General features: G+C 32.5%; 1 pseudogene; it reads left to right on the top strand.

Moving 5' to 3' along the window:
* LOC149530322 (polyol transporter 5-like) overlaps positions 1-14,310 on the top strand; it is a 71,458-nt pseudogene extending 57,148 nt beyond the window's left edge.
* The last annotated feature ends 5,147 nt before the right edge of the window (positions 14,311-19,457 follow it).

Genomic DNA, 19,457 nt, shown 5'->3' with positions numbered 1-19,457 from the left:
ATGTAACAACTAATGATCCTTAGTCACTAGATAAAAGAATTTGGAAATAAAATGAAGTTGTGGAAACCCTAAAACTAATGCTATCACGGATCACAAATGGGGAAAAAGAGATATAGCGATGAGCGATGGAGGAGATGATCACTATATTATGCAGTGATAAGGTAGTAATGTTTTAAAAGGGTATCACCATATACTATAGCAATGGATTGGGAACGATTGTGGATCGCATTTTTAGTAATAGAGATATAGCGATTACCAGTAAGCTTTCATATATCTCTATGTGTTATAGTGAAAGGATAATCACATCCATCAGATATCGCATATAGAGTGTTTTTCATATAGTGATGAGTGATATGAAAAGGTTGGATCGTTGTAGCAATAATGGTAAGGTTTGAGGTGAGGAAAGGTATGTAGTTTACGTTTGATTTTATTTATTTTTATAAAGAAGCTTTATTGCAATTAAATTATTATCTTTTATATCAAATATTAAGAGATTATAAAGCTTTAATTGGAGTTTTGGTATGATTTTATTGGATATATTGCCAAATTATTGATCCAAATATTATAAAAACATTTATAAATTTCTCTTAAATTGTGGGATAAATCTTATAACATCACATCCATCGAGGATCGCTATAACACGTTTCAAGCTTTCTCAGTAATGGTTTCTATGCCAATGAGAAGTCAAGTAGGGCCCTAGCTTTTATTCTTTTTATTCTTTGTAGGACCAAGGAAATATGAGGGTAAAAAAAAAACTATTCAGGGAAGTATTTTTCTCCTTATATTATGTTCTTATTTTTCTAATTTTTTTCTTAAATACATTAAATTTTTACATGTTGTTAATCTATTTTATGCTTTTTTACGTGGTCTTCTTCTTCTAGAGAATGTTGGATTCTCTTTGTGCCCACGCATGCACACACACACCTAAATTTATAGGTGTCAAATTTGAAAGGGAAGTACTTTTTGTGCTAGAAGGCTTGATTATTTCATTAGAAATTATATTCTTATATTTAAAAATTAAAAATAATATTTTCCTTTGTCATGCATATGAAATGTCTTATTAGGTTAAAGTACAATAAAAGAGGAAAACATACGTTTTATGAAAAAGTCAAATATTATTTAGATGCATATTTGATTAATTAAGTATTCATTTTTTGAAATAAAAAATATTTTTAGGAGAAGGAGACCTTGTCCTCTTTCCTATCCTAACTACCCTTTCTACCCTAACCAATTGTTCTGTTATAGTCCTTGAGAATGGTTGTTAGAAAGGAAAAATATAATTGAAATTATTTTTTCAAGTAAATAAAAGGGATAATTAATCTTTTTTATGGGTTATTTTAGACAAGTGAAAATATTTACATTAATACTTATTTTAAAGGGAAATTAAGTGAAAGTTTAATGTAAATGATCATTATGGTGTATTTTGCTTACCTTTTATCCAAGTATTATTTCTAGGGAGATATATTGATAAAGTATTATTATAAATAATATTTAAAATCTTATATTTATTCCTAGATCTTTAATATAAGATATTACCATTTCATGTTTCATGTTAAGGAAAGTTTTTAAAGTAAAATCAAAATTCTTTGAAATAAAAAATATTTTTTTTTTTTATATGAGGGCATTATATTTTTACCCTAAATTAAATAAAAATGGATTAGCATTAGGGTAAAATTATGTTTTGAATCATATATAAAGATTATATATTTATAATGTAATTTATTGACAAAGATTTTCGCACAGGAAAAATACAAACCATTCTTGACATTAAAAGAGGCATTCTCTTAATCAAATCAAAGAAGCATTATGGAAAAGAAATGATTATCAAGGAGGCGATTACACATAAGAATCTCACAATACTTGAGCAATATCAAATACATATGGAGGAATGTCAAGAATACTTGGAGGATTAACATATTCATTTATGTTGAGAGTTTAATATAAAGTCATATTGTTTCAGAATGTACCAAGGAGTCACATATTTTCAAAATAGTAATTGTTTCGATGTCTACTTATATGTGGCCCAAAATCAAAGAATATTATCATTCACGGTCACCATATTTATAACCTACATTTTGTCAATTGAGAAGGGGTTCTTTTGATCATTCTAGATTTTGTTGTTATATGTGTGCACAAGCAACACAAAATTTTATGATGAATAATATTAAAAGAAATACAAAGATTTAATATACTCATTTAATCTTTTGGTGATATCATCTATCTATTATTTAGTTTGTTCCTTGGACAAAATTTAGAATTTTCTTTAATTGCCTTCATATTGTATGAATTTTTTAAAGTTCTTCAATATTTTTAAAACAAAGTTTTTGTGTTGATTGTTCAATCTATATCTTTATCTTATTGGTTCTTGAGGGAAATTAAATTCAATAGGACTTATTATTGAAGCTAATTTAATTCATTTGTCAAATGGAAGCATTAAAGTGATAACAGTTGTCTAAAAGGGATCGATGATTGTCTCTAAGGGTTACTTTAACATTATAAGTAATTGATAGTAATGTGATAAGTATTCCATTGGTTAAGGCACTAGTCTATTGATTATTGGTTAAGTTTTCATGCTGATTGCAAAAAGGGCATAGATCCAGGTGACGAAGATCCCTAATCATTACACATCACACATATAGATAACATATATAAACTTTTAGTTACCTTTAACCTTCATTTATCTTTTGTTCAAATTTTTAATCAACACACAAGATCCTCATATTATCTACTCTAAAAAGCCTCTAGGGTGTGAGGTATATGCCTGCCAGCATTGGTTCTACAGAGCCAAAATTGTAGAGGTTTGCATTTGTTTTAGGATTTCCCATAATTGGATCATCATTCCATAGGAAACCTAATCTACTAATTTGAGCACCAACATGCTGAATATAGTCAAGTTAATTTGAAGGACAAAATTTTCATATATCTTCATTCACACCCCCCACCCCCCGTAATGCCCCGCCAAGGGATCCAAAGAATTAACCTAGAATTTCACTAAGTTTGGTAGCATTTTTTTTTTAACATGAAAGTAAATACCACATATAACTCATGCACCAAAACGGAAGCAATAGCAATGTCCATCTAAAAATAAACATAACATACACAACTGATTACATTCTTTAAGATCCCTTAATGTTGAATTACATCTAAACAACTAACATTAATAAATCCATCTAGTACAACATCCACATGAAATAATAATGATAAGTCCAATTTTTATACATTACATTTCAAATGCTCAATCATCCACTCTACATGTCACAGGGTATGAAAAAGCTCAAAAGAATATACATATGTAGAATAAAGTACATCATCCTATTCCAATCCATGATACATCAAAGTAAAGATAATCACATGATATACATGATACATCATCATAGAAGATATACATCCATCATAAAGATCAAACATAACAAACTAAGTGCACGGTTCCTCCCAACCGTTAATAGCATCATTAGACCATCATGGGCCCTAGCCATCCCTCCGTGTGTAACATTCCAAATCACCGAAGAGATCATCGGTATTAACATAGTAGGAATGTCACTCCTAACATATGTTATATCATATGCAGAAAGAAATCTAACATGCAAATAAAAGCATAAGATAACATCATCTAACATATGCTAATCATCAATGAAAGGATACATATCCACCATCATGAAGGACGCATCAGCCACAATGTCTCAATGAATCTCAAATGATAAGAGTGGAAAATACACTACCACCTGACCGTGTGGTACCTAAGTGGTCCACTCCCATCGTGCTAAGGAGATAATCTCAAGTCCCAAACAGGCTATCCAAAACACATAACATAAATCTCTGCAAGTCCAGGAATCCTAAAAGTATACTAACTCAAAGGCTCCAAGCACAAAAATTGGCATCTAATCCCAGAGGCACACAATGACATGTAGGAACCTACTATGCAAGTGGGAAAGTGTCATCGCATTTATCACGTACAAGTGACCCTGGCAGTTAGCTAAACTCCACGGGTCCATACTGATCTCATGCGGCCACTAGTATCCTCTCATACTGACGAGGCATACTATGGAATGCAAGGTCACAACCATGCATTCTCACTACTCCCATCCTAGCCTGTACAAGCACTCAAGGCATGGGCGAGAACCAAAACACTTATCTTTTTAGGTTCATTCAGTTAGTATTAGGTGTGAATGTTATCACTTATTAATCCAACTTACAATGAGTTACCCTGGCAGCCTCTTAGGGCCCCGGCCCCCATTGCAAGCCACTTCCCGACACTACATGTAGATATCCTACCCTAAGCTCATGGAATCATAAATCTCAAAATCACAAAAGATAATCCATAATGAAATCATCAAATATGCATAAAAGCAAATATCCATAGAAAATCATGAATACAACAGCTCTCTATTGGCAACTGAAGTTTCACTAATAATTAAAAGTATCCAATGGTTCTCAATAACCAAAATATATCTCAATCATACTGATCGAAGACTCCAAAATTTTTGAGTCAACACATGTCACAACATGACATCATAAAAAAGAAATCCATATTTCAGTCCCATCATGGTGACTAGAAAATAACCAAGGATAACTAATCGATGACCAAAAATGGTTAAGTCAAGTGTCTCATACATAAGAATCTCAACTATAACAATCAATAATTACAACCAATACATAGAGCATTCCATCACATAACCATGGTTGGGTTTATAAAGATCGAGATTAAAATATCATCATGACATCACAATCACATAACCCCCAAGCCTCTAGTAGATGTCCTATATTGGTCAACACTAGTCAACCCAAAACCCAAAACAATAGTATAAAGAATACCCAATGCAAACACATGTTTTGGTTTTGCTAAATTTACAAACTTGAATTTAAATGTAGAGGTCTCAGTTTATGTTTCCAAGTTTAGAGAATAAATGGAGGAACATTTTATACATGTATTATTTTAGATGAATAAAAGTTTCCCCTAAAATCCATTTTTCAATTATAATCTTTTTTTGAAAACGTCCCCCACCAAATTATTAATTAAATTACATATTCTTTCTTTAATAATTTATAACAATTAATTAAATCTTATAATTATAATATTATAAAATAACTCATCGTTATAAAAGATGAACCTTTAATATAAATAATAATTTAAATTTATTAATTAACATATTTACATACTTACATATATATATATATATATATATATATATTTATTTATTTATTTATTTATATTTAAATATATATATATACATATATACATATATATAAATATATATAATTGTTGCATTTAAAAAAAAATGAAATATAAAATCGAATTACAAAATTTTGATTGATGTCATATTAAAACTTTAATCTCATACTATTGTTTAATAACAGTCACCGACAGCTATAACAGCCGTGCGGCCACCATGCCTGCCGTCATAGGCCTGCGACAACAATCACAGTACCTGCGACCGCAGGTATGATGTCGCTGCCCAACGTACAGGGTATGGGTCATATACCCGCCCAAAGACATGTTTAATATTGTTTTTTAATAGCATTTTTAAAATGCTTTTCTCAGAGATGAATCATGATGCAATTTTTTGAAACATTCGCTCACTGTGAAATATATGTGATTCGACTTTTAATTAAATATATATATATACATATGTATGTATATATATAAGTATATATATGTATATATGTGTGTGTGTGTATATGTATGTATGTATATATATGTGTGTGTGTGTGTGTGTGTGTGTGTATATATATATATATATATACACACACACATACAGAGTTTAATCAAATATCACAGCGCACACACACACACACACACACATATATATATATGTATGCAGATTTAAAAATATAAACATTTATATCCACAAAATATAAATTCCAATTCATAGAATTTTCCTATAATCCTTGATCTCAAACTTGTTCCATTAATTAATCCAATGGGTTTGACTATGAATCTAAACCCTAGCCCCGTGTTCTTTTCAGATCTATGCATATAAAATTCTCAAATAAATTTAACTACCCATATTGAGAATGCATACAATTAAAATAGGAAAATCCTCAGAAGACATATGGAAGACACGAAGAAGACAGGGAACGCAAGATGCGGAAATAGCATAAGTAAAATCACAAGAATCTACCCGAATTCTAATGCTAATTTGCTCTTCCTCAAAAAACCTGCAGAGCAAGCTCCTCCCTTCTTCAAAGTTCTCGAGTCCTCCAATGCTCCAATTGCTCTCCAACACTATCTCTAAGCTTCTAGGAATGCCTAAATATAAAGAGCTCTCAAGAAACCTCTAGAATGCTTCTAGAAACAGTTAGAAGGTGTCACCAACTAAGCATGGGTCTTTTCCAACCTTCTAGATGAGCCATAGGGTTGTAGACACCATGTGCTTAATTGATGCACTAACCTCCGTGTTGTTGACATATACGAAATGAAAAGGTGTGTTAATTCCCATGCAAGCTTATAACTCCAATTTACTTTTTATATAATTTCTATTTAAATATTTATAACTTTCATTTTTAATTTTTTTTATAACTTTTATTATTATTATTTATTTATTACTTTATTATTATTATTTTATTATTATTAATTGTAATTTCTAATTTTATTTTATTTTATTCTTTTTTCCTCAATTAATTCACATTTAATTAATTATAATCAAAATATCAAAGATCATGATATTTTATATTTATTTTCTCAAATAATTAATTTATTAATTAAATCTATTTATTAAGACTTAATTAATAGAAAATTCACCATAGACCTCCAAGATAAAATATGAAAACTCATCATAGAACAATTCACACAAAATCAGTCTACAGGGTTAAAAATCATGAATTATGTCATCTGACACATTCGGTGGGTAAAATATCCAAATACTTGTCCTACCTTACTAGGACAATTGGTTTAAGGGTTTGGGATTTGGACTTGAGAATTTATCTCCCTTCTCTTATCATTGAGATAGTGTAATAGGGTACACTCATCTTGGCAATTCAAGGAAGTCGATACCTGGTACCTGCAACCTGCAGAAAAACTATGCATGTACATACAATATATATAATGCTAAGCTAAACAGACAATGGCAGGAAGTGGTGCATCATGTAGATCCCGACTAAGCAAGTGACTACGACTCCCTTCCTTAACCATATTAGAAACGCCATACAATAAAAAAACACACACACCATACACATGCAAGTATGGGGTAAGTATCCATAATAAAGCACATGAAATAATAAACCATCTAACTAATCATCAACAATAACTGAAAGCAATGTAATGGTCATCATGCATACATGAAATGTAAAGTCTAAATGATCTGATCATATATCCACTAAATCCATAACATAATGTCTGATAGTCTCAAAACAATACCACTAATCCATCAACATAAAACTAGTCTAACATAGTCTGATAATAACAACAACAATGTCCAGAAAAGATGTGAACGAGGGTAGTCACTACATCCACCGCCCCTTGGATTAGGCTTACTCCTGGAAGCCTACAAACAAGTAGGGATATAACTCCTGTAATCTAGCTGCATCCTCCCAAGTAGCTGAAGAATCATCAATAGGGTCCCATTGGACCCTTACCTACTCGATGGTTTGACCCCTGAGGGTCAACTCTCATTGCTCCAGAATATGAACCGGCTCCAAAGCCAGCTGCCCGTCCTCTACCTGCAACGCATTCCAATCAAGAACATGTACAATATCAGGAATATATTGTCGAAGCACTTAAACATGGAAAACATCATGAATGCGAGCTAGGTTGGGCGGTAGAGCAAGGTGGTAAGCAACCGGACCAATCCTCTCTAGAATCTCGAATGGTCCCACAAAGCGAGGTGCTAGCTTGGAACCCTTTCCGTATCAGATCGGACTCTTTCGCAGATGCACTCTCAAGAAAACCTTATCACCCACAGCAAACTGCTTATCAGTCCTATGAGCATTAGCATACTTCTTCTGTCTATCCTGTAACGTAGTTAGGTGCTCACAGATACGCACTACCTGTTGCTTCATATCACGAAGCATCTTAGGACCCAACAGGATGTGATCCTCAAGGCTATCCTAACTCAATGGTGTATGATAAGGATGTCTATATAATGCCTGAAACGGTACCATGCCAATAGAACTATAATACCCGTTGTTGTAAGAAAACTCCACTAGGTAGAGATAGTCCTCCCAATGTGTTTGCCTATCCATCACATACATCCGTAACATATCCTCCAAAACTTGATTCACCCTCTATGTCTGACCATCAGTCTTCGGATGATATGCCGAACTGAAGTTTAATTGCACTCCAAGCTCATGTTGCAACGATGTCTAGAATGCGGATGTGAATACAGGATCCCTGTCAGAAATGATCTTTCTAGGAATACCATGTAATCTCATAATGTCACGCATGAAGACATTAGCTACAGAAGCTGCTGTGTAGGAAGACCTGATCGATGAGAAATGCGCCACCTTAGTCAACCAATCAAAAGTGACCATGATAGCATCATGACAACGAATAGTCATAGGTAATCCTACAATGAAATCCATGGAGATGATATCCCACTTCCAAGAAGGAATGAGATTTGGCTGCAAAAGTCTAGCCGAGTGCTGATGTTCTGCCTTAACTCTCTGACACTTAAGGCACCTAGCCACAAAATCAGCAATCTCTCACTTCATCCCCGACCAAAAGAACAAACGTCTCAAATCAACATGCATCTTCTTGACACCTGGATGTGCTGAGTAAGGTGTACGATGGGCTTCTGCTAGAATCAAGGTGTGAAGCTCATCCAGTAATGGCACATAAATCCTCCACATATGTCTTAAAAGACCATCTGATTCTCGAACGTAACTTGCAAACTTACCTTCCAAAGGTCTTACTGAATCAATCTCTCTGCACACTTCCTAATACCAAGAATCCGTAGGAAGTGCCTGAAGAATCTGACTCCTCAAATCCACACTAAAAGTCATAGATAATACCACATGTCTCTTGTGACTCAAAGCATCCACCACCACATTCTCCTTACCCTGAATGTACTTAACCTCAAAATTATACTCGCAAAGAAATTCCATCCATCGCCTCTGGCGAGCATTCAAATTAGGCTGAGTGAAAAAGTACTGAAGACTACGATGATCGCTATGTAGCTGAAATCTATGCCCCAACAAGAAATGTCTCCACCTTGTCAAAGCATGAACTACTATTGCCAACTCAAGATCATGCGTAGGATAATTTAACTCATGATCCTTGAGCTTACGTGATTCATATGCAATCACTCGTCCATTCTGCATCAACACTACCCCAATCCCTTCAATAGAAGCATCTGTACACACCATGAAATCACCTTCCGAATTTGGTACTACTAAAATCAGTGCACTTGTCAAAAGCTCCTTGAGCTTCTAGAAATCTTCCTCACATTTCTCTGTCCATACAAACTTCTTTCCTTTCCTCTGAAGAGAAGTGATAGGATGTGCTATCCTAGAGAAGTTTTGGACAAATCTACGATAATAACCAGCTAAACCCAAGAAACTATGAATCTCTAACACATTAGTCGATGTCGGCCAATCTATTATCACTTAAATCTTTGCAGGATCCACTGAAATACCATTGCCTAAAATAACATCTCCTAAATATTGAATCTCTGACTTGAAGAATTCACACTTAGCTGCATTGGCATAAAGTTGATTGTCTCTCAAACACTGCAATACCAACCGTAGGTGTTCCTCATGCTCCTTCGAAGTCTTAGAATATATCAATATGTCATCAAGAAAGGGTAAAAGCACAAACCTGTGTCACCCTTTATGAAGAAAAGTGATATGAGAATGCGAGAGTTCAACATTAATGATAAAAAAATGGTATTTGTGTTTAGAATTTGAAAATGATGTAAACTAATGAAATGTGTAGAATTGGATGAACTTTATGCCTATCATTTTTTTAAAAATTTCTGAGTAAGAATTTATTCATTTCTTTTATTTTGAAGTCCCTTTTTTAACTATAAAAAATATAGGGTGTAGTTCCTGTCAAAAGAAAATATGCAAATCATCTTTTTTTGTTTTGATTTGAAAATATCTTATATATAACATGTATATCTAGTGCACAAAAAGAGAAATAATTAGTTTTTATCTATATTTTCTTTGTTATAAGTACTCAAGCTTGACCTTCTCAAAAGCCAACAATTTTTTCCTCCCGTCAAAACTTCCCAATCAAATCTACACTTTCTTGAGAAAAAATTACATATTCATGAAGAGGACTCTCTCCTCTAGAGATAAATGTAATTTTTTTGTTTTTTTGGTATGATTTACTATTTTTTTCCATTTTTTAAGTGAGCATATTCTGAAATGTTGAAATATTGACTTATAATATTTTGAAATTTTAACATATTATAACTAATCAAAACACTCAAAAATTTATATAATGATGATATTGAATCTAAGATCTATAAAAGGGTATTTTTAGTTTTTGAATAAAATTGAGTTTTGATAGAGAAATGAAATTTGACCAAAACAGGTTTTGATATCACAAATGGTGACACAGATCTATGCTTTTACCCGAAACACAAGTACAAACCTGTCCAGATAAGATCGGAACACACCATTCATCAAACTCATGAAAACTGATGGAGCATTAGTCAACCCAAAAGGTACCACTGTGAACTCATAATGCCCATAGCGAGTTCGAAAAGCGATCTTGTGAATATTAGCCTCCTTGATGCAAAGTTGGCGGTATCCTGACTTAAGGTCAATCTTGGAGAATACTGTAGCTCCATTGATCTGATCAAATAAGTCATCAATCCTAGGAAGAGGATACATGTTCTTAATCGTCACCTTATTCAACTATTTATGATTATGAAATTCATCTGCCCTTTGCCGTTTCCATTCCTCTGGTAGGAATCGTTCACGAAAACTCTCTAAGAATAGTTCCCATGTAACACTGCTCATATCGATTCCCAGCTTCTTCTCCTTAATTTTCCACCAAGTGGCCCCAAAATTCTCTAAATTAGTGATCACAAATCTTGCCTTAACATTGCTGTCGAAATCTTGCATGGCAAAAATTCTGTCGAGGGAAATAAGCCACTGCTTGATGACATAACCAGAACCTTGCCCATTGAAAGGCCTAACCTTGGATTTTGAAAGATCCTTCATCTGAGTGGACACAATAGACCTCTGATGATCCTTTCGAGGACTCCTAGACCTGGGTCTATGCTCTTGTTTTGTTTGATGCCCTTTGGGCTATTCTTGAATAGGAGGTAGACGTTCTAGAATATTTTGCATCATCTATCTCAAACCAACCTCTTCAGACTTAGCTTGGTCCTCTCTACGGCTCTCTTAATGCTGCCTACTAGTGTGCTCTTCCCTGCTCTCTACATGAGCCGATCCCTCATGGGCAGACTCATGGACACTGATAGCTCTGCCATGACCACAGCCTCTACCATGGCCTCTAACAGAAGACCTAGTCCCAGATACCATCCTACAGCAATACAAAGCACTATTACAATCAAAGGCACATGTTTACAATAGACTAAGTTCAATTTCTATGTTTAGGTTTAAGTAAAATTTTCAATTTTGAAACTAAGTGTTGAAGTATAAAAAATATACAAGTAATAGTTCAAGTTCTATTTCAGTTCACCTGGTTTCAAGTTTGAAAAGATACACTTAATAGTTCAAAGTTTTTTAGTTGTTCCAAAATACCTAGAGCTCCCAATGTAGAAACTCGAGCTCTGATACCAAATGTAATGCCCCGCCAAGGGATCCAAAGAATTAACCTAAAATTTCACTAAGTTTGGTAGCATTTTTTTTTTTAACATGAAAGTAAATACCACATATAACTCATGCACCATAACGGGAGCAATAGCAACATCCATCTAAAAATAAACATAACATACACAACTGATTACATTCTTTAAGATCCCTTAATGTTGAATTACATCTAAACAACTAACATTAATGAATCCATCTAGTACAACATCCACATGAAATAATAATGATAAGTCCAATGTTTATACATTACATTTCAAATGCTCAATCATCCACTGTACATGTCACAGGGTATGAAAAACCTCAAAAGAATATACATATGTAGAATAAGGTACATCATCCTATTCCAATCCATGATACATCAAAGTAAAGATAATCACATGATATACATGATACATCATCATAGAAGATATACATCCATCATAAAGATCAAACATAACAAACTAAGTGTACGGTTCCTCCCAACCGTTAATAGCATCATTAGACCATCGTGGGCCCTAGCCATCCCTCCGTGTGTAACATTCCAAATCACCGAAGAGATCATCAATATTAACATAGTAGGAATTTCACTCCTAACATATATTATATCATATGCAGAAAGAAATCTAACATGCAAATAAAAGCATAAGATAACATCATCTAACATATGCTAATCATCAATGAAAGGATACATATCCACCATCATGAAGGATGCATCAGCCACAATGTCTCAATGAATCTCAAATGATAAGAGTGGAAAATACACTACCACCCGACCGCATGGTACCTAAGTGGTCCACTCCCACCATGCTAAGGAGATAATCTCAAGTCCCAAATAGGCTATCCAAAACACATAACATAAATCTCTGCAAGTCTAGGAATCCTAAAAGTATACTAACTCAAAGGTTCCAAGCACAAAAATTGACATCTAATCCCAGAGGCACACAATGACATGTAGGAACCTACTATGCAAGCGGGAAAGTGTCATCGCATTTATCATGTACAAGTTACCCTGGCAGTTAGCTTAACTCCACGGGTCCATAATAATCTCATGCAGCCACTAGTATCCTCTCATACTGATGAGGCATACTATGGAATGCAAGGTTGCAACCATGTGTTCTCACTATTCCCATCCTAGCCTGTACAAGCACTCAAGGCATGGGCGAGAACCAAAACACTTATCTTTTTAGGTTCATTCAGTTAGTATTAGGTGTGAATGTTATCACTTATTAATCCAACTTACAATGAGTTACCCTGGCAGCCTCTTAGGGCCTCGGCCCCCATTGCAAGCCACTTCCCGACACTACATGTAGATATCCTACCCTAAGCTCATGGAATCATAAATCTCAAAATCACAAAAGATAATCCATAATGAAATCATCAAATATGCATAAAAGCATCAAATCTCCATGAGAAAATATCCATAGAAAATCATGAACACAACAGCTCTCTATTGGCAACTGAAGTTTCACTAATGATCAAAAGTATCCAATGGTTCTCAATAACCAAAATATATCTCAATCATACTAATCGAAGACTCCAAAATGATTGAGTCAAAACATGTCACAACATGATATCATCAAGAATAAATCCATATTTCAGTCCCATCATGGCGACTAGAAAATAACCAAGGATAACTGATCGATGACCAAAAATGGTTAAGTCAAGTGTCTCATACATAAGAATCTCAACTATAACAATCAGCAATTACAACCAATACATAGAGCATTCCATCACATAACCATGGTTGGGTTTATAAAGATCGAGATTAAAACATCATCATGACATCACAATCACATATCCCCCAAGCCTCTGGTAGACATCCTATATTGGTCAACACTAGTCAACCCAAAACTCAAAAAAATAGCATAAAGAATACCCAATGCAAACACATGTTTTGGTTTTGCTAAATTTACAAACTTGAATTTAAATGTAGAGGTCTCAGTTTATGTTTCCAAGTTTAGAGAATAAATGGAGGAACATTTTATAAATGTATTATTTTAGATGAATAAAAGTTTCCCTTAAAATCCATCTTTCAATTATAATCTTTTTTTGAAAACGTCCCCCACCAAATTATTAATTAAATTGCATATTCTTTCTTTAATAATTTAGAACAATTAATTAAATCTTATAATTATAATATTATAAAATAACTCATCGTTATAAAAGATGAACCTTTACTATATATAATAAATTAAATTTAGTAATCAACATATTTACATACATACATACATACATACATACATACATACATACATATATAAATATATATATATATATATATATATATATATATATATATATATATCTATATATATATATATATATATATTTAAATATATATATATACATATATATAAATATATATAATTGTTGCATTTTAAAAAAAATAAAATATAAAATCGAATTACAAAATTTTGATTGATGTCATATTAAAACTTTAATCTCATACTACTATTTAATAGCAGTCACTATCGGCTATAATAGTCGTGCAGCCACCATGCCTATCGTCGCAGGCCTGCAACAGCAGTCGTAGTACTTGCGACCGCAGGTATGATGTCGTTGCCTGATGTACAGGGTACAGGTCATATACCCGCCCAAAGACATGTTTAATATTGTTTTCCAAGAGCATTTTTAAAACGCTTTTCTTAGAGATGAATCGCGATGCAATTTTTTAAAACATTCGCTCGCTGTAAAATATATGTCGTTCAACTTTTAATTAAATATATATATACATATATATGTATATATATATATATAAGTATATATATGTATATATATATATATATGTGTGTGTGTGTGTGTGTGTGTGTGTGTCTGTGTATATGTATATATATATACATACAGAGTTTAATCAAATATCACAGCATATAGACATATGTATATATATATATAATTGTATATATATATATATATATATATATATATATGTATGTATGCAGATTTAAAAATATAAACATTTATATACACAAAATATAAATTCCAATTCATAGAATTTTCCTATAATCCTTGATCTCAAAATTTTTCCATTAATTAATCCAATGGGTTTGACTATGAATCTAAACCCTAGCCCCGTGTTCTTTTCAGATCTATGCATTTAAAATTCTCAAATAAATTTAACTACCCATATTGAGAATGCATACAATTAAAATAGGAAAATCCTCAAAAGACATATGGAAGACACGAAGAAGACAAGGAATGCAAGATGTGGAAATAGCATAAGTAAAATCATAAGAATCTACCCGAATTCTGATGCTAATTCGCTCTTCCTCAAAAAACCTGCAGAGCAAGCTCCTCCCTTCTTTAGAGTTCTCGAGTCCTCCAATGCTCCAATTGCTCTCCAACGCTATCTCTAAGCTTTTAGGAATGCCTAAATATAAAGAGCTCTCAAGAAACCTCTAGAATGCTTCTAGAAACAGCTAGAAGGTGTCACCAACTAAGCATGGGTCTTTTCCAACCTTCTAGATGAGCCATAAGGTTGTAGACACCATGTGCTTGATTGATGCACTAACCACCGTGTTGTTGACATATAAAAAATGAAAAGGTGCGTTAATTCTCATGCAAGCTTATAACTCCAATTTAATTTTTATATAATTTCTATTTAAATATTTATAACTTTCATTTTTAATTTTTTTATAACTTTTATTATTATTATTTATTTATTACTTTATTATTATTTTTTTATTATTATTAATTTTAATTTCTAATTTTCTTTTATTTAATTCTTTTTTCCTCAATTAATTCACATTTAATTAATTATAATCAAAATATCAAAGATCATAATATTTTATATTAATTTTCTCAAATAATTAATTTATTAATTAAATCTATTTATTAAGACTTAATTAATAGAAAATTCACCATAGACCTCCAAGATAAAATATGAAAACTCATCATAAAGCAATTCACACAAAATCAGTCTAAAGGGTTAAACATCATGAATTATGTCATCCGACACATTCGGTGGGTAAAATATCCAGATACTTGTCCTACCTTACTAGGACAATTGGTTTAAGGGTTTGGGATTTGGACTTGAGAATTTATCTCCCTTCTCTTATCATTGAGATAGTGTAATAGGGTATGCTCATTCTGGCAATTCAGGGAAGTCGATACCTGGTACCTGCAACCTACAGGAAAACTATGTATGTACTACAATATATATAATGCTTAGCTAAACAGACAATGGCAAGAAGTGGTGCATCATGTAGATCCCGACTAAGCAGGTGACTATGACTCCCTTCCCTAACCATATCAGAAATGCCATACAATAAGAAAACACGCACACCATACACATGCAAGTATGGGGTAAGTATCCATAATAAAGCACATGAAATAATAAACCATCTGACTAATCATCAACAATAACTGAAAGCAATGTAATGGTCATCATGCATACATGAAATGTAAAGTCTAAATGATCTCATCATATATCCACTGAATCCATAACATAATGTCTGATAGTCTTAAAACAATACCACTAATCCATCAACATAAAACTAGTCTAACATAGTCTGATAATAACAACAACAATGTCCAAAAAAGATGTGAACAAGGGTAGGCACTACACCCCCCTCGTATCTCAGTTTCCCATATGTAATATTGAGGGAAAAGCATATATAAGCCACACGACATCATATCAAAAAAAAATCATCCAATTTTGATGAACAAAAAATAATGTGCATGTGTGAAGAAATATTTAACTAAATCTCCTTTAAAACTTCATGTACCTTGTTAGAGTGGAAACCTGAATCCTTAATGTGGCAATGTTATGTTTGTTGACAAAATTTAACTTCCTATGCACAGAAGAGAAGATTAGTAATTTAAAAAAAACCATGTACCTTCAAACTTGTGCACACAATAGCAAATCAGTATGTTTTTTTTTTTTTTAAGTGAAATTCATGATTTACACAAAACATACAAAATGAAACATGTTTACACATTTCTAAATGCATGCAAGACTGTTACATACCATGGATGCATGAAAAAAAAAATGCATGTGTAAGGAACTTTTCACCAAATCCCCTAAAAAACTTCATGTGCCTTGTTAGAGTGTAAACCAAAATCCTTAATGTGCAATACTATGTTTGTTGACAACACTTTTCTTCAAACCTATGCATAAAGGAGAAGATTAGTAATTTTTTAAAAATAAAAATAAAAGAAATGTGTTACTAATCTGGAGATAAAGATTCATTTTTTTTGAATTAGTGAGAACCACATGGGATCATGCTCTTTCCATGATCATTTAAACTCACAAACCATTCATCAAAAAATATGGTTTGATTCCACCTACTCGACCCCAGCAGAAAATGCACCAACAGTAGACATAGGTGTCCAAAACAAGGGGGAAAATATGAGAATGAAATGAAATAAGTTACAAGGGAGAATGGTAAGATAAAATAATGGTAAAGATACAGAGATATGAAGCTCATAAAGGTAGAATTCAGACAAGAATATTAATATGACAAGATACATTAGACTATTTTGAGTCATGTAAAATATGTATTGTTTAATTGTATTGTAAAAGAAAGTTTTGAAGTTATAAAAGAATCAAGTTTTAGGCTTAGGGGGAGTACTATTATTTTTATAATGTAAAGATGTAATCATGACAAAGTGATTTTTCCACTAATATCAAAGGGGGAGATTGTTGGTATCCCTAAGTTTTGTTGTCTATTAGTGTCAAACACTTAGTCATTTATAAGGTTGAGTCATTTGATCATCACTGTGATTGAGTTACTCTATATAGGTTAAGCCATGTAAAGATTTGTAAATAATCATGTATAAGCTGAGCTCCATAGGAGCTGAAAAAATCTTTGGTCACAGAGTACTTCTATATAAGCTGAGTTTAGTGAATGTTGAGTAGACAGTGTATGTAGATGCCAAGTCATGCAGAAGGAGTTGAGTAAGTTAAGGTTGAGAAACAACAGGTAGAATAGTTGTGACTGACCATCAGAGACAATATGTGCTAAGTAATATAGAGTGAACAAAAATATCTAGAATGGTAAAAATTTGAGGTAAACCATTTCGAGCCAACATGTAAATAACATTTAATAATCATAGAGTTTGTTATGATGGTTGTTACATGTTCTAGCACAGCTCATTGATCCCTATGAGGGATGAACAATTAATTAGATGAAGAGGAAAATAAGGGAAACATCTAGATCATTGATCTTATTCTTTAAGACTCTACAAATGTCTTTAAAAGGGCATATCCAAACCCTATTTTGATATAGTGGATGATAATGTGAAGTGTGCAAAGGAAGTGAAGTATTATGCGAAGGAATTAGGTTTTTGATGTTGTATGTGAAAGTTGTAATGAAATAGAGTTACCAACCTAATCAAGCAATGAAGGACAGAGTACAGACATATCATATCAAAGATTGGAAGGAAGAGATTTGCAACCAACAATTCTAAGTGCAAACTGAAGGATCAGGTACTAAATCAGTTTTGATAGATTGAACTAGGGAAAATCTCTCTTAACATAGTGGTTTTAATAGACCTTTGTAAAATCCCTTAACTGAGTATTTACTTTATTATAAGTGTTAAATCCTTTAATCAAGGTAGACCTAACAGTCTTTTAAATTTTTTAATAGGGCAGACCCCGCAGAGGGTAGATCATCAAAAGTGATCAAATTTGTAGTCCTAATAGGCTAAATTTGTTACTATAGTAGTGAAGATTTATAGGTGTCTCCCCCACCCTAGTTTTACCTTCACCTTGGAGGGTTTATAGGTGACCAAAATCTTTTGTGTTATGTGTTTACATTTCATGGATGTGATACCTAGCTAGAATATTTTAGTATTTAATATTTCTAGTTATGATATGCATAAACTAGATATGAGATGGTTAATGTAGGGTGTTGACACCTAAATTTGCAAGTGTCAAATTTTAAGGGGAAGTACTTTTTGTGCTAGAAAACTTGATTATTTCATTAGAAACTATATTTAAAAATTTAAAATAATGTTTTCCCTTGTCATGCATATGAAATGCCTTATTAGGGTAAAATAAAATAAAAGACAGAAAACATACATTTTATGAAAATGTCAAATATTATTTAGATGCATATTTGATTAATTAATTATTCCCTTTTTTAAATAAAATATATTTTTTTATGAAAAGGATAGGGAGAGGGAGTTGAACTGTAGTGCTCTCATGTTTGCAATCTATACCTTGTTATATTTTAATCCAAGAGATACTTGTTACTCATGTTATTTTTACATTTGAGTTGACTTGAGGGTTGAATGTTATACTTTAATTTCCACTATCATAGATGTTAGATTACTATGTTGTCCAGTTGATCATATATACATGATGATGCCATTTTGAGATGACAGTAGGTTTTATGATGATATTTGGTTATTCGATATTTGGACATAGCTCTAATTATGTTTATGTGTTAGATTTAATGCTATGGTAATTTACTTCATTATCACTTTGTTATGCTTTATGTGAACGTGAGTGATGTAAATGGATTATTTAGGTAAAACTAAATAAATGATTAAATTAGGTTATTTAATGTGTTTATTGCTTTAGCTATGTTATTATATGCAATTGCACTTGATCATGTATTTTGTGCAGGATTATATCCCTAGTAGTGGCACATGGAGTTAGTGATTCAGTTGTTCATTTTAGCCAATCTCATCCCTGTATGGTTGATGTATCTTATTTAAGTGTTTAAACTAAACCTTCCAGTGATTGTTAAATCTAAACTCATTTTCATTATGTGACTAGACCTATGAATGTGTCTGTGCATCTAGAGGTTTGT

Source organism: Cupressus sempervirens, chromosome 11 (assembly GCF_028749045.1).
Source record: "Cupressus sempervirens isolate cs-2001-9-10 chromosome 11, ASM2874904v1, whole genome shotgun sequence".
Lineage (NCBI taxonomy): Eukaryota > Viridiplantae > Streptophyta > Pinopsida > Cupressales > Cupressaceae > Cupressus > Cupressus sempervirens.
This window is presented reverse-complemented; position numbering and strand designations above follow the sequence as displayed.